Below are 11,076 nucleotides of genomic sequence, written 5' to 3'. Positions count from 1 at the left end.
ATTTGCAAACAAAGCAACTGACAAAGGATTAATCTCCAAAATATTCAAGCAGCTCATGCAGCTCAATATCAAGAAAACAACCCAATCCAAAAATGGGCAGAAGGCCTAAACAGGAATTTTTCCAAAGAAGATATCCAGATTGCCAACAAACACATGAAAGAATGCTCAGCATCACTAATCATTAGAGGAATGCAAATCAAAACTACAATGAGGTATCACCTCACACCGGTCAGGACGGCCATCATCAAAAAATCTACAAACAATAAATGCTGGAGAGGGTGTGGAGAAAAGGGAACCCTCTTGCACTGTTGGTGGGGATGTAAATTGATACAGCCACTATATCCTGGAGAACAGCATGGAGGTTCCTTAAAAAACTAAAACTAAGGGGCGCCGTGGTGCATGCGCGTGCACAGCAGCCCCAGGTACGCAGACAAGATGGCGAAGGCAGCGGTCGACAGCGCGATGGAAGTGGTGCCGGTGCTGATGGAGGAGGCCGCGCCTGAGGCAGCGGTCCTCAGCTGCCTCGTCAACCTGCCCGGCGAGGTGCTGGAGTACATCCTGTGCAGCGGCTTGCTGACGGCCGCCGACATCGGCCGTGTCTCCAGCACCTGCCGGCGGCTGCGCGAGCTATGCCAGAGTAGCGGGAAGTTGTGGAAGGAGCAGCTCTGGGTGAGGTGGCCTTCCCTTATGAAACACTACAGCCCCACTGACTACGTCAATTGGTTGGAGGAGTATAAAGTTCAGCAAAAAGCTGGGTTAGAGGCCCGGAAAATTGTAGCCTCCTTCTCAAAGAGGTTCTTTTCAGAGCACATCCCTTGTAACGGTTTTAGTGACATTGAGAATCTTGAGGGACCAGAGATATTTTTTGAGGATGAACTGGTGTGTATCCTAAATATGGAAGGAAGAAAAGCTTTGACCTGGAAATACTACGCCAAAAAAATTCTTTATTACCTATGACAACAGAAAATTTTAAATAATCTTAAGGCTTTTCTTCAGCAGCCTGATGACTATGAATCATATCTTGAAGGTGTAGTGTGTATTGACCAGTACTGCAATCCTCTCTCGAACATCAGCCTCAGAGACATTCAGGCCCAGATTGACAGCATCGTGGAGCTTGTTTGAAAAGCCCTCTGGGGCATAAATAGTCGCCACCCCAGCTTGGCCTTCAAGGCAGGTGAATCCTCCATGATAATGGAAACAGAGCTCCAGAGCCAGGTGCTGGATGCCATGAACTACGTCCTTTATGACCAACTGAAGTTCAAGGGGAACCAAATGGATTACTATAATGCCCTAAATTTATATATGCACCAGGTTTTAATCCACAGAACTGGAATCCCAATCAGCATGTCTCTGCTCTACCTGACGATTGCCCAGCAGTTGGGGGTCCCACTGGAGCCTGTCAACTTCCACAGTCACTTCTTATTAAGGTGGTGCCAAGGTGCAGAAGGGGCAACCCTGGACATCTTTGACTACATCTACATAGATGATTTTGGGAAAGGTAAGCAGCTGACAGTGAAAGAATGTGAATACCTGATCGGCCAGCATGTGACTAGAGCGCTGTATGGGGTGGTGAATGTAAAGAAGGTGTTACAGTGAATGGTGGGAAACCTTTTAAGCCTGGGAAAGTGGGAAGGCATCGACCAGTCGTACCAGCTCTGGAGGGACTCCCTGGATCTGTACCTGGCGATGTACCCGGACCAGGTGCAGCTCCTCCTCCTCCAAGCCAGGCCCTACTTCCACCTGGGCATCTGGCCAGAGAAGGTGTTTGACATCCTCCAGCACCTCCAAACCCTAGACCCCAGGCAGCACGGGGTGGTGGGCTATCTGGTGCAGCACACGCTGGAGCACATTGAGCGGAAGGAGGAGGAGGTGGGCGTGGAGGTGAAGCTCCACTCCCACGAGAAGCACAGAGACGTCTGCTATGCCATTGGGCTCATTATAAAGCATAAGAGGTATGGCTATAGCTGTGTCATCTATGGCTGGGACCCCACCTGCATGATGGGACACGAGTGGATTCGAAACATGAACGTCCACAGCCTGCCTCATGGCCATCATCAGCCTTTCTATAATGTTCTGGTGGAGGATGGGTCCTGTAGATATGCCGCCCAAGGGAACTTGGAGTATAACGTGGAGCCTCAGGAGATCTCACACCTTGACGTCGGACGCTCTTTCTCGGAGTTCACAGGCACTCACTACATCCCAAACGCAGAGCTAGAAATCCGATACCCAGAGGATCTGGAGTCTGTCTATGAAACGGTGCAGAATATTTACAGTGCACAGAAAGAGAATGTGGAGTAAAGTCTAGGGGGACATTGTACCTTTGCTGCTGCTGCTGTTTTCCAAGAGAAGAGGATTCCGGATGGATATGTCTCCACGGATCCATCTGGATTCATACCACCGGGAAAGCCACTTAACCAGTAGTGCTGATTGCCTCCTACTAAGTTTAAATCACGTGTGCTCTCCTCCAGCTGTAAAGACAATGTTGCTCTCTGCCTACACTAGTGATTCATTGAAAGGCACTGTGTTCAGTGGCATGGCTTGTATGCTTGTCCTGTGGTGACAGTTCGTGACATGCTGTCTTCATGACGTCTCACAGTCGACACTCTTATAACCGTTCTTTTTTTTCACTTCCCATTGTGTCTGTCTACATCGTCTCAGAACGTTTCATTTGCTGGACAGATGGGGTTGTCCGTTTGCAGTCATTTCTCTCTGATTTCTCTGTGGAATGTGTGCACTCCTCAGGCAGGATCATCTGTCTTTTTACCCTGAATTTAGTGCCGATCCAGGGCTGAAGCTCTAGGTGATCTTGGCAGCATCTTAGCTCTGGAGTCATTAACAAACTAATGGTAATCAGAAGCATTGGAATTTATTTTTTTCTAATTCTTGAAACAGATTTCAGGCATTTATCCTTTTCTTTATTTGAATTGAGAGAATGACACAGTTTTGCCTTCCAGATTCGTCTCTTGGATTTATGCTCATATCTCTACGAATTATTAGTTTTCTATTTTATTACATAAAATTCTTTCAGAAAATGCATAATTAATAATAGCCTTTGTGAATGGGGTTTTCCACATTCATCTGCTATTCCTCCCTTTAAAATAAGTGGATTTTTTAAAATCTCCAGTATCGTAAGTAGATCTTAAATCACTGATGAGTTCTCTTTGTAGTAGGAAGTACAATCTGCTATTAAAATGTCTGCTTTTAGAAACTGTACTCCGTGGTCTCCAAAGGCCTGAAAATGAGGCTTCACTTTTATAACCAGAAAAAAGAAGAGATAATGAAACTTAGAAATTAAAAAGAAAAGGGGAGTTTTCGTGCTCCCTGTCCTTCCTTAGAATCATTTCAGGACCTTTTTGAATGTGGCAGGGTAGAAATAAATGGAATATTTCCAATTTTAAGAGCGTGTGCCCTGTGGGAAAGGAGACATGAGTGTGGCCTGTGTTCTCGAGTTACCGTTGCTGTGAAAGCACCAGGAGGAAGTCTGTGCTCAAGCCGCTGGGGAGTCCGGCAGCATAGCCAGGCTCCGCTGGCACAGGTCCTTTCCATGTTCGTGATACCTGAGCGTGAAGGTACCGAGTCTTAACTTGGCTCCGGACTCCCACCGTTCTCGACCTGTCCCTTCTCCAGCGGGCTGACCTTGTAGTTAACCAGTAGCAGCTAACTTCTGGAGCTAGGACCTAGTTACTTTACTCTCTAAGTTTAAAAGATTCCACTTGCTCTAGTGAATGAGACTTTTGGGGGCTGTGATCCAGCCACGCCTCGCTGCCTGTCTGACCACTTGCATGCAGTACTGTCACACCATGTTTGATGACTGCCTCTCATTTACCCTTTGGAAACCCTGGGATGACCAAGGTTTGGGGAAGCCACCTGAGACCACTTACTAGCAAGTGACAGCTATTGAGCAGTTATGGGAAAGAGATGGGGATTTGGCTAGCCAGCTCCCTCCAGCCCCCATCAGCTCTGGTCCAGGGCCCATGTTCCTCATCTGTCCAATCCAAAGTCAGATGATTTGGACTTGCATTTGAAATTGTGACCACTCACAACACCCGGCCCGTCTGAGGTTGGGGGGTTTTGCACTACTCTCATTTAAAGGTGAAAATTAGATACCATGGCATTAATATTAATGAGATGCATTACTAAGAATCTGTGGCGCATGCTGAGAGTTACAATTGTTGGTTTTCTGGTTTGATTTCCTTTTTTCTTAGAGTAACATTGAAGCCAAGAAAGATGGTTTTCCCTTTACTGACCCACTGTAAATATGTATCTAGATAGTTTCTAAATGTGTTTCTTCATGAATGCTTCATTTGGCTCCAGGAAGCCTGTGTCACCTGTGTAAGTTGGTCTTTGGGCACTTTATATTTTTCTAAAAATGTGTTTTGGATTCTGTACTCTAATAAATCATAAGTTTCTTTTTTAAATTTTTCAAAATGTTATTTCCACTTTAAAAACCCCTGTTATAAAAGTAGAACTTTCACAATGTTGAAATATTAAATATTTGGATATAGTAACTTCTTTTCTCTTCAAATGAATGCCAAGATTTTTTTGTACAACGATTAATAAATGGAACTTATCCAGAGAAACCACACACACACAAAAAAAAATGAAAACTAGAACTACCATATGACCCAGCAATCCCACTACTGGGCATATATCCTGATAAAACCATAATTCAAAGAGTCATGTACCACAATGTTCACTGCAGCACTATTTACAATAGCCAAGACATGGAAGCAACCTAAGTGTCCATCAACAGATGAATGGATAAAGAAGATGTGGCACATATATACCATGGAATGTTACTCAGCTATAAAAAGAAACAAAGTTGAGTTATCTGTAGTGAGGTGGATTGACCTAGAGTCTGTCTTACAGAGTGAAGTAAGTCAGAAACAGAAAAACAAATACCGTGTGCTAACACATACATATGGAATCTAAAAAACAAAATGGTCCTAAAGAACCTAGGGGCAAGACCAGAATAAAAACACAGACCTACTAGAGAATGGACTTGAGGATATGGGGAATGGGAAGGGGAAGCTCTGACAAAGTGAGAGAGTGGCATGGACATATATACACTGCCAGACGTAAAATAGATAGCTAGTGGGAAGCAGCCGCATAGCACAGGGAGATCAGCTCAGTGGTCTGTGACAACCTAGACCACCTAGAGATGGTCTAGGGAGGGTGGGAGGGAGGGAGACGCAAGAGGGAAGAGATATGGGAACATATGTATGTGTATAACTGATTCACTCTGTTATAAAGCGGAAATTAACACACGATTGTAAAGCAATTATACTCCAATAAAGATGTTAAAAAAATACTAGCAAACACAATCCAACAGCACATTAAAACGGCTGTACACCATAACCAAGTGGGGTTTATCCCAGGAATGCAAGAATTCTTCAGTATACGCAAATCAATCAACGTGATACATCATACTAACAAATAGAAGAAGAAAAACCATATGATCATCTCAATAGATGCAGAGAAAGCTTTTGACAAAATTCAACACCATTTATGATAAAAAAAACCTCCAGAAAGTAGGCATAGAGGGAACTTTCCTCAACATAACAAAGGCCATATATGACAAACCCACAGCCAACATCGTCCTCAATGGTGAAAAACTGAATCCATTTCCGCTAAGATCAGGAACAAGACAACATTGCCCACCCTCACCACTATTATTCAACATAGTTTTGGAAGTTTTAGCCACAGCAATCGGAGGAGAAAAAGAAATAAAAGAAATCCAAATTGGAAAAGAAGTAAAACTGTCACTGTTTGCAGATGACATGATACTATACATAGAGAATCCTAAAGATGATACCAGAAAACTACTAGAACTAATCAATGAATTTGGTAAAGTAGCAGCATACAAAATTAATGCACAGAAATCTCTTGCATTCCTATACACGAATGACAAAATATCTGAAAGAGAAATTAAGGAGACACTCCCACTAACCACTGGAACAAAAAGAATAAAATACCTAGGAATAAACCTACCTAAGGAGACAAAAGACCTGTATGCAGAAAACTATAAGACACAGATGAAAGAAATTAAAGATGATACAAATAGATGGAGAGATATACCATGTTCTTGGATTGGAAGAATCAACATTGTGAAAATGACTCTACTACCCAAAGCAATCTACAGATTCAGTGCAATCCCTATAAAACTACCACTGGCATTTTTCACAGAACTAGAACAAAAAATTTCACAATTTGTATGGAAACACAAAAGACCCCAAATAGCCAAAGCAATCTTGAGAAAGAAAAACAGAGCTGGAGGAATCAGGCTCCTGGACTTCACAGTATAGTACAAAGCTACAGTAATCAACACAGTATGGTACTGGCACAGAAACAGAAATATAGATCAATGGAACAGGATAGAAAGCTCAGAGATAAACCCACGCTCCTATGGTCACCTTATCTTTGATAAAGGAGGCAATAATATACAGTGGAGAAAAGACAGCCTCTTCAATAAGTGGTGCTGGGAAATCTGGACATGTACATGTAAAAGTATGAAATTAGAACACTCCCTAACACCATACACAAAAATAAACTCAAAATGTATTAAAGACCTAAATGTAAGGCCAGACACTATCAAACTCTTAGAGGAAAACATAGGCAGAACACTTTATGACATAAATCACAGCAAGATCCTTTTTGACCCACCTCCTAGAGAAATGAAAATAAAAACAAAAATAAACAAATGGGACCTAATGAAACTTAAAAGCTTTTGCACAGCAAAGGAAACCATAAACAAGACCAAAAGACAACCCTCAGAATGGGAGAAAATATTTGCAAATGAAGCAACTGACAAAGGATTAATCTCCAAAATTTACAAGCAGTTCATGCAGCTCAATATCAAAAAAACAAGCAACCCAATCCAAAAATGGGCAGAAGACCTAAATAGACATTTTTCCAAAGAAGATATACAGATTGCCAATAAACACATGAAAGAATGCTCAACATCATTAATCATTAGAGAAATGCAAATCAAAACTACAATGAGATATCATATCACACCGGTCAGAATGGCCATCATCAAAAAATCTACAAACAATAAATGATGGAGAGGGTGTGGAGAAAAGGGAATGCTCTTGCACTGTTGGTGGGAATGTAAGTTGATACAGCCTCTATGAAGAACAGTATGGAGTTTCCTTAAGAAACTAACAATAGAACTACCATACGACCCAGCAATCCCACTACTGGGCATATACTCTGATAAAATCATAATTCAAAAAGAGACATGTACCAAAATGTTCACTGCAGCTCTATTTACAATAGCCAGGACATGGAAACAACCAAAGTGTCCATCAACTGATGAATGGATAAAGAAGATGTGGCACATATATACAATGGAATATTACTCAGCCATAAAAAGAAACAAAATTGAGTTATTTGTAGTGAGGTGGATGGACCTAGAGTCTGTCATACAGAGTGAAGTAAGCCAGAAAGAGAAAAACAAATACCGTATGCTAACACATATATATGGAATCGAAAAAACAAAATGGTTCTGTGGAACCTAGGCGCAAGACCGGCATAAATACACAGACCTACTAGAGAATGGACTTGAGGATATGGGGAGGGGGAATGTAAGCTGTGACAAAGTGAGAGAGTGGCATGGAAATATATATACTACCAAACATAAAATAGATAGCTAGTGGGAAGCAGCTGCATAGCACAGGGAGATGAACTCTGTGTTTTGTGACCACCTAGAGGGGTGGGATAGGGAGGGTGGAAGGGAGGGAGATGCAAGAGGGAAGATATATGGGAACATATGTATAACTGATTCACTTTGTTATAAAGCAGAAACTAACACACCATTGTAAAGCAATTATACTCCAATAAAGATGTTAAAAAAAAAATCCAAGACAACCTTTTCTTCATATACAGGCAACATAATGTGGTAGTTGAGTACAGCCTAGGCTCAAATCCCATTTCTACCACATACTAGTTGTTTAGTCTTGAGCAAATTACTTTAACTTGTCTGTGCTTTAAGTTCTTCTGTAAAATGAGGGTAATGTCTACTTCTTAGGTTGTTTTGAGGATTAAATGAAATAATACGTAGTATTGAGAACAATGTATGGCAAAAAGTAAGTACTATGTAAGTGTCTGCTATTATATTCCAACAGAATTTTACCAGGTAGCTAAATGTAATGCAAGAAGATATAAAAGTGGCCCTGCTCAATTTGAATAAAACATGCTAGAGTCCTAACTATACCACAACCCACCCCACGCCTTATTTCATTCAGGCTCAGAGCATCACAACTTGAAATCCACATTAAATTATTTTAGTTCTGGGAGTTAAAGAACAGGGTCATCAGAAACTCTAAGTCAAAAGTAAATTATCTACTACTAATAACCCAGAATGAGTTAATTTGTCTTGGAAGTATCAGTCACCTTGGAAGGTAGCAAAGCCCTCTGAAAAGAAAGCAAAGAATAAGGTTTGTTTTTGGTTTTGTTTTTTGTTTTTTTAATAAGGGAGCAAGGAAGAATTTATCTGAAGCATGGCCAATCAGCCAAATAGAGCAGGTCTGGAGAGACGTACTGTGAGGAAATAATGCTGTGGTTGACAATGGCGATAGCTAACCATCATTGAGGGTTTACAGTGTATTAAGCAAAAGTACTTTATATATGTTAACCTGTCAAGCCTCACAGCAAACCTATGGGATAGGGGTTGTTATCAAACCTTGTCAGCCCAATTTTACACATGTAGATAACTGACACAGGGTAAATAACTGGCCCAAAGTTATATAGCTCATAAATGGCTGAGCTGAAATTCAAACCCAGACACTCCTAGACATGTATCAGCCCAATATCAGTGAACATCCTAAAGGAAAGCAAGGCAAGAGGAGACACAAATCACTGGGAACACTCAATCTTGCTCAGTATCACCCTGATTCTTGTACAGCAAAGTCATCATAACAGTGTGAACTCTGGAGCCAAACAGATCTATGTTAAAATTCTTGTTTTCCTCCCTTACAAGCTCTTGAGCAATATACTGAGTATCTTAAGGCCTCAAATTATTCAATGTTGTCTTGAGGAGTAAAAACCATGTGTGCAAGTCACCTAGCACCCCTGCACACAGCAAGCTTTCAACAAGTGATATCATTTTTGTCAATGCTCTTTGTATTTTCAAAACAGGATATCCATAACTTTCACCCCTCCTCTTAGTTTAGAAATTAACGTCATTCCCAATAGCACAGAAAGGACACAGACAGAGTAAGTAATTTACACAGAACTGACAGTAGGTCAGCCTGGGGCCAGAACTCAAATTCGAAATTTCCTAGTGTCCAGCCCAATCATTTGCAACTTTCAGCCTCCTCTGCCAACTTCTTAAGTTTTTCCTCTTCCTAAGTCTGCATTTCTCACCCAAAGAAGAAAGTGAGCACTTGTAACCAATGCCAGATGAAAATTAGACAGATTTCCTGAGTGACAGGGTGATCCTCTTGCATTTTCCGGGGAAGATTGGTTCCTGCCAACGAAGTGGCAGAGAAAAAGGTAAATACAAGCCACATGAGTGCAAGTATCAGTGAGTGGAGAAATGTCAGAAACAAAGAAAACTCTTTAAAATATCAAATGCAAACTCATTTACTGGTGGCCGCAGATAAGATGGAAGAGTTTACCATCGACAGGGGCTGTGACATTGATGAATGAAACCATTCTGGGACTGTGAAGCAAAGTGGCCTCTGAGAAGCGGGGCAGGCATTTAAGGGGGAGCAGGAGGATGCTGTGGGTGGGGGAACAGGAAAAGAATAAGAGCTAGTTACATGTGGGCTGAGGCATTTTCAGTGGCAGAAAAATATAGAAATAATGTTGCTGCTGGCACTTAAAAAGGCCAGGCAGGCATCAATTCCCACCCACCCCTAGTCCTCCACACTCTAAAATGAGGAGAGGTATGGCTTCAAAGGAAGAATGAGGGGGAAGGGAAAATGGGTAAGATGCATTTGACAAGTGAAATTCTATAGGGTCAGTTATCGAATCCAAAAAGAAAGAAAAGGATCCCATGGCAGGGCCAGTATAATGGCTGATGTAATCAGTGAATGCACAAACGGCTATCCCTCAGCACTTAAGAGCAACTATTATCGAAGGACTAGGGAAGTCTGAAAGTCATTGTTCCAAGTTCTTTTCACTCCCCTTTAAAAGAGGACATGCTGCCAGAAATAAAGAAAGCCTGAGTCACAGTTTGGAATTGAAAGAAAGTGTTGAAAATGGAAGTTGAGTTATGGAAATGGGTTTGTTTCTCATAAATGAAAATAAAGAATTTTGGCTCACTGCAATTCTCTAAAAGCTAATGGTAAGACAAAGAACTCTGAATGCTTCATTTTTAAGTACTTGACTATTTTACTGACTATAAGCATGCATTTTAGGTTCACTTTCCCCTTTATCCCTCAACGTAGCTTTGGTATTTGTGTTTCTCAAGCAAAGCTCCATCATGTCCTCTGAAACCCTTCCATTCACTCTACAAGCATTTATTGTACTCCTACTGGTGACAAGCATGGTGTCAGCTGCTACAGGATTGCAGAGTGTAGAAGGAAATAAAAGACATAGCCCTCAAGGAATTTAGAGATGAACTAGGAAAACATCAATAGGCATGAAGCAGGTAAACCCCAAATCAAGTGTGAAGTCACCACCAATTCAAGGACAAGTTGATAACACACAACAGACCCCAAGGCTGGACAGCAAATGAAAGGGGCAACCAGGAAGTGAAGGAAGCTCTGAAAACCAAGAAAATCTTCAGTGGCTTGAGCGGTTCTGGAACACACATGAGAGGAGATGAGCCTTAAGGAATGGGTCAGATTTGTACAGGGAGGGAGAAAGGAGAAAGACCATTCCAAAATGGGAAGGCCCTTCTACAACAAGTTTCTCTTCTTTGAGCCAAAAATTCCTAGCATGATGAATTAAAAGAAAAAAATCCAAAGGCCAAGTTTTCTAGAGTTTTCAAAACTCCTTTTAATAGTCTTATGATTTACCTTTTTTAATTTTACCTTTTAAATTCAAAACTCCATTTCTTGGTTTTTAATCTTTTCCTACTTGAGTGGTCCTCAGACCTGAGCAAGAATCTGAATTCATGCACCTGGA

General features: G+C 41.5%; 1 pseudogene across 1 annotated transcript; it reads left to right on the top strand.

Moving 5' to 3' along the window:
- The first annotated feature begins 435 nt into the window (after positions 1-435).
- LOC307069496 (F-box only protein 21-like) lies at positions 436-2,298 on the top strand (annotated as a pseudogene). Its single transcript has one exon. The product of its transcript is annotated as an F-box only protein 21-like (transcript).
- Positions 2,299-11,076: the final 8,778 nt, after the last annotated feature.

The sequence above is a fragment of the Hyperoodon ampullatus genome, assembly GCF_949752795.1.
Source record: "Hyperoodon ampullatus genome assembly, chromosome: X".
Taxonomy (NCBI): Eukaryota; Metazoa; Chordata; class Mammalia; order Artiodactyla; family Ziphiidae; genus Hyperoodon; species Hyperoodon ampullatus.
The sequence above is the reverse complement of the archived record's forward strand: the minus strand, read 5'-3'. Positions and strand labels throughout refer to the sequence as shown.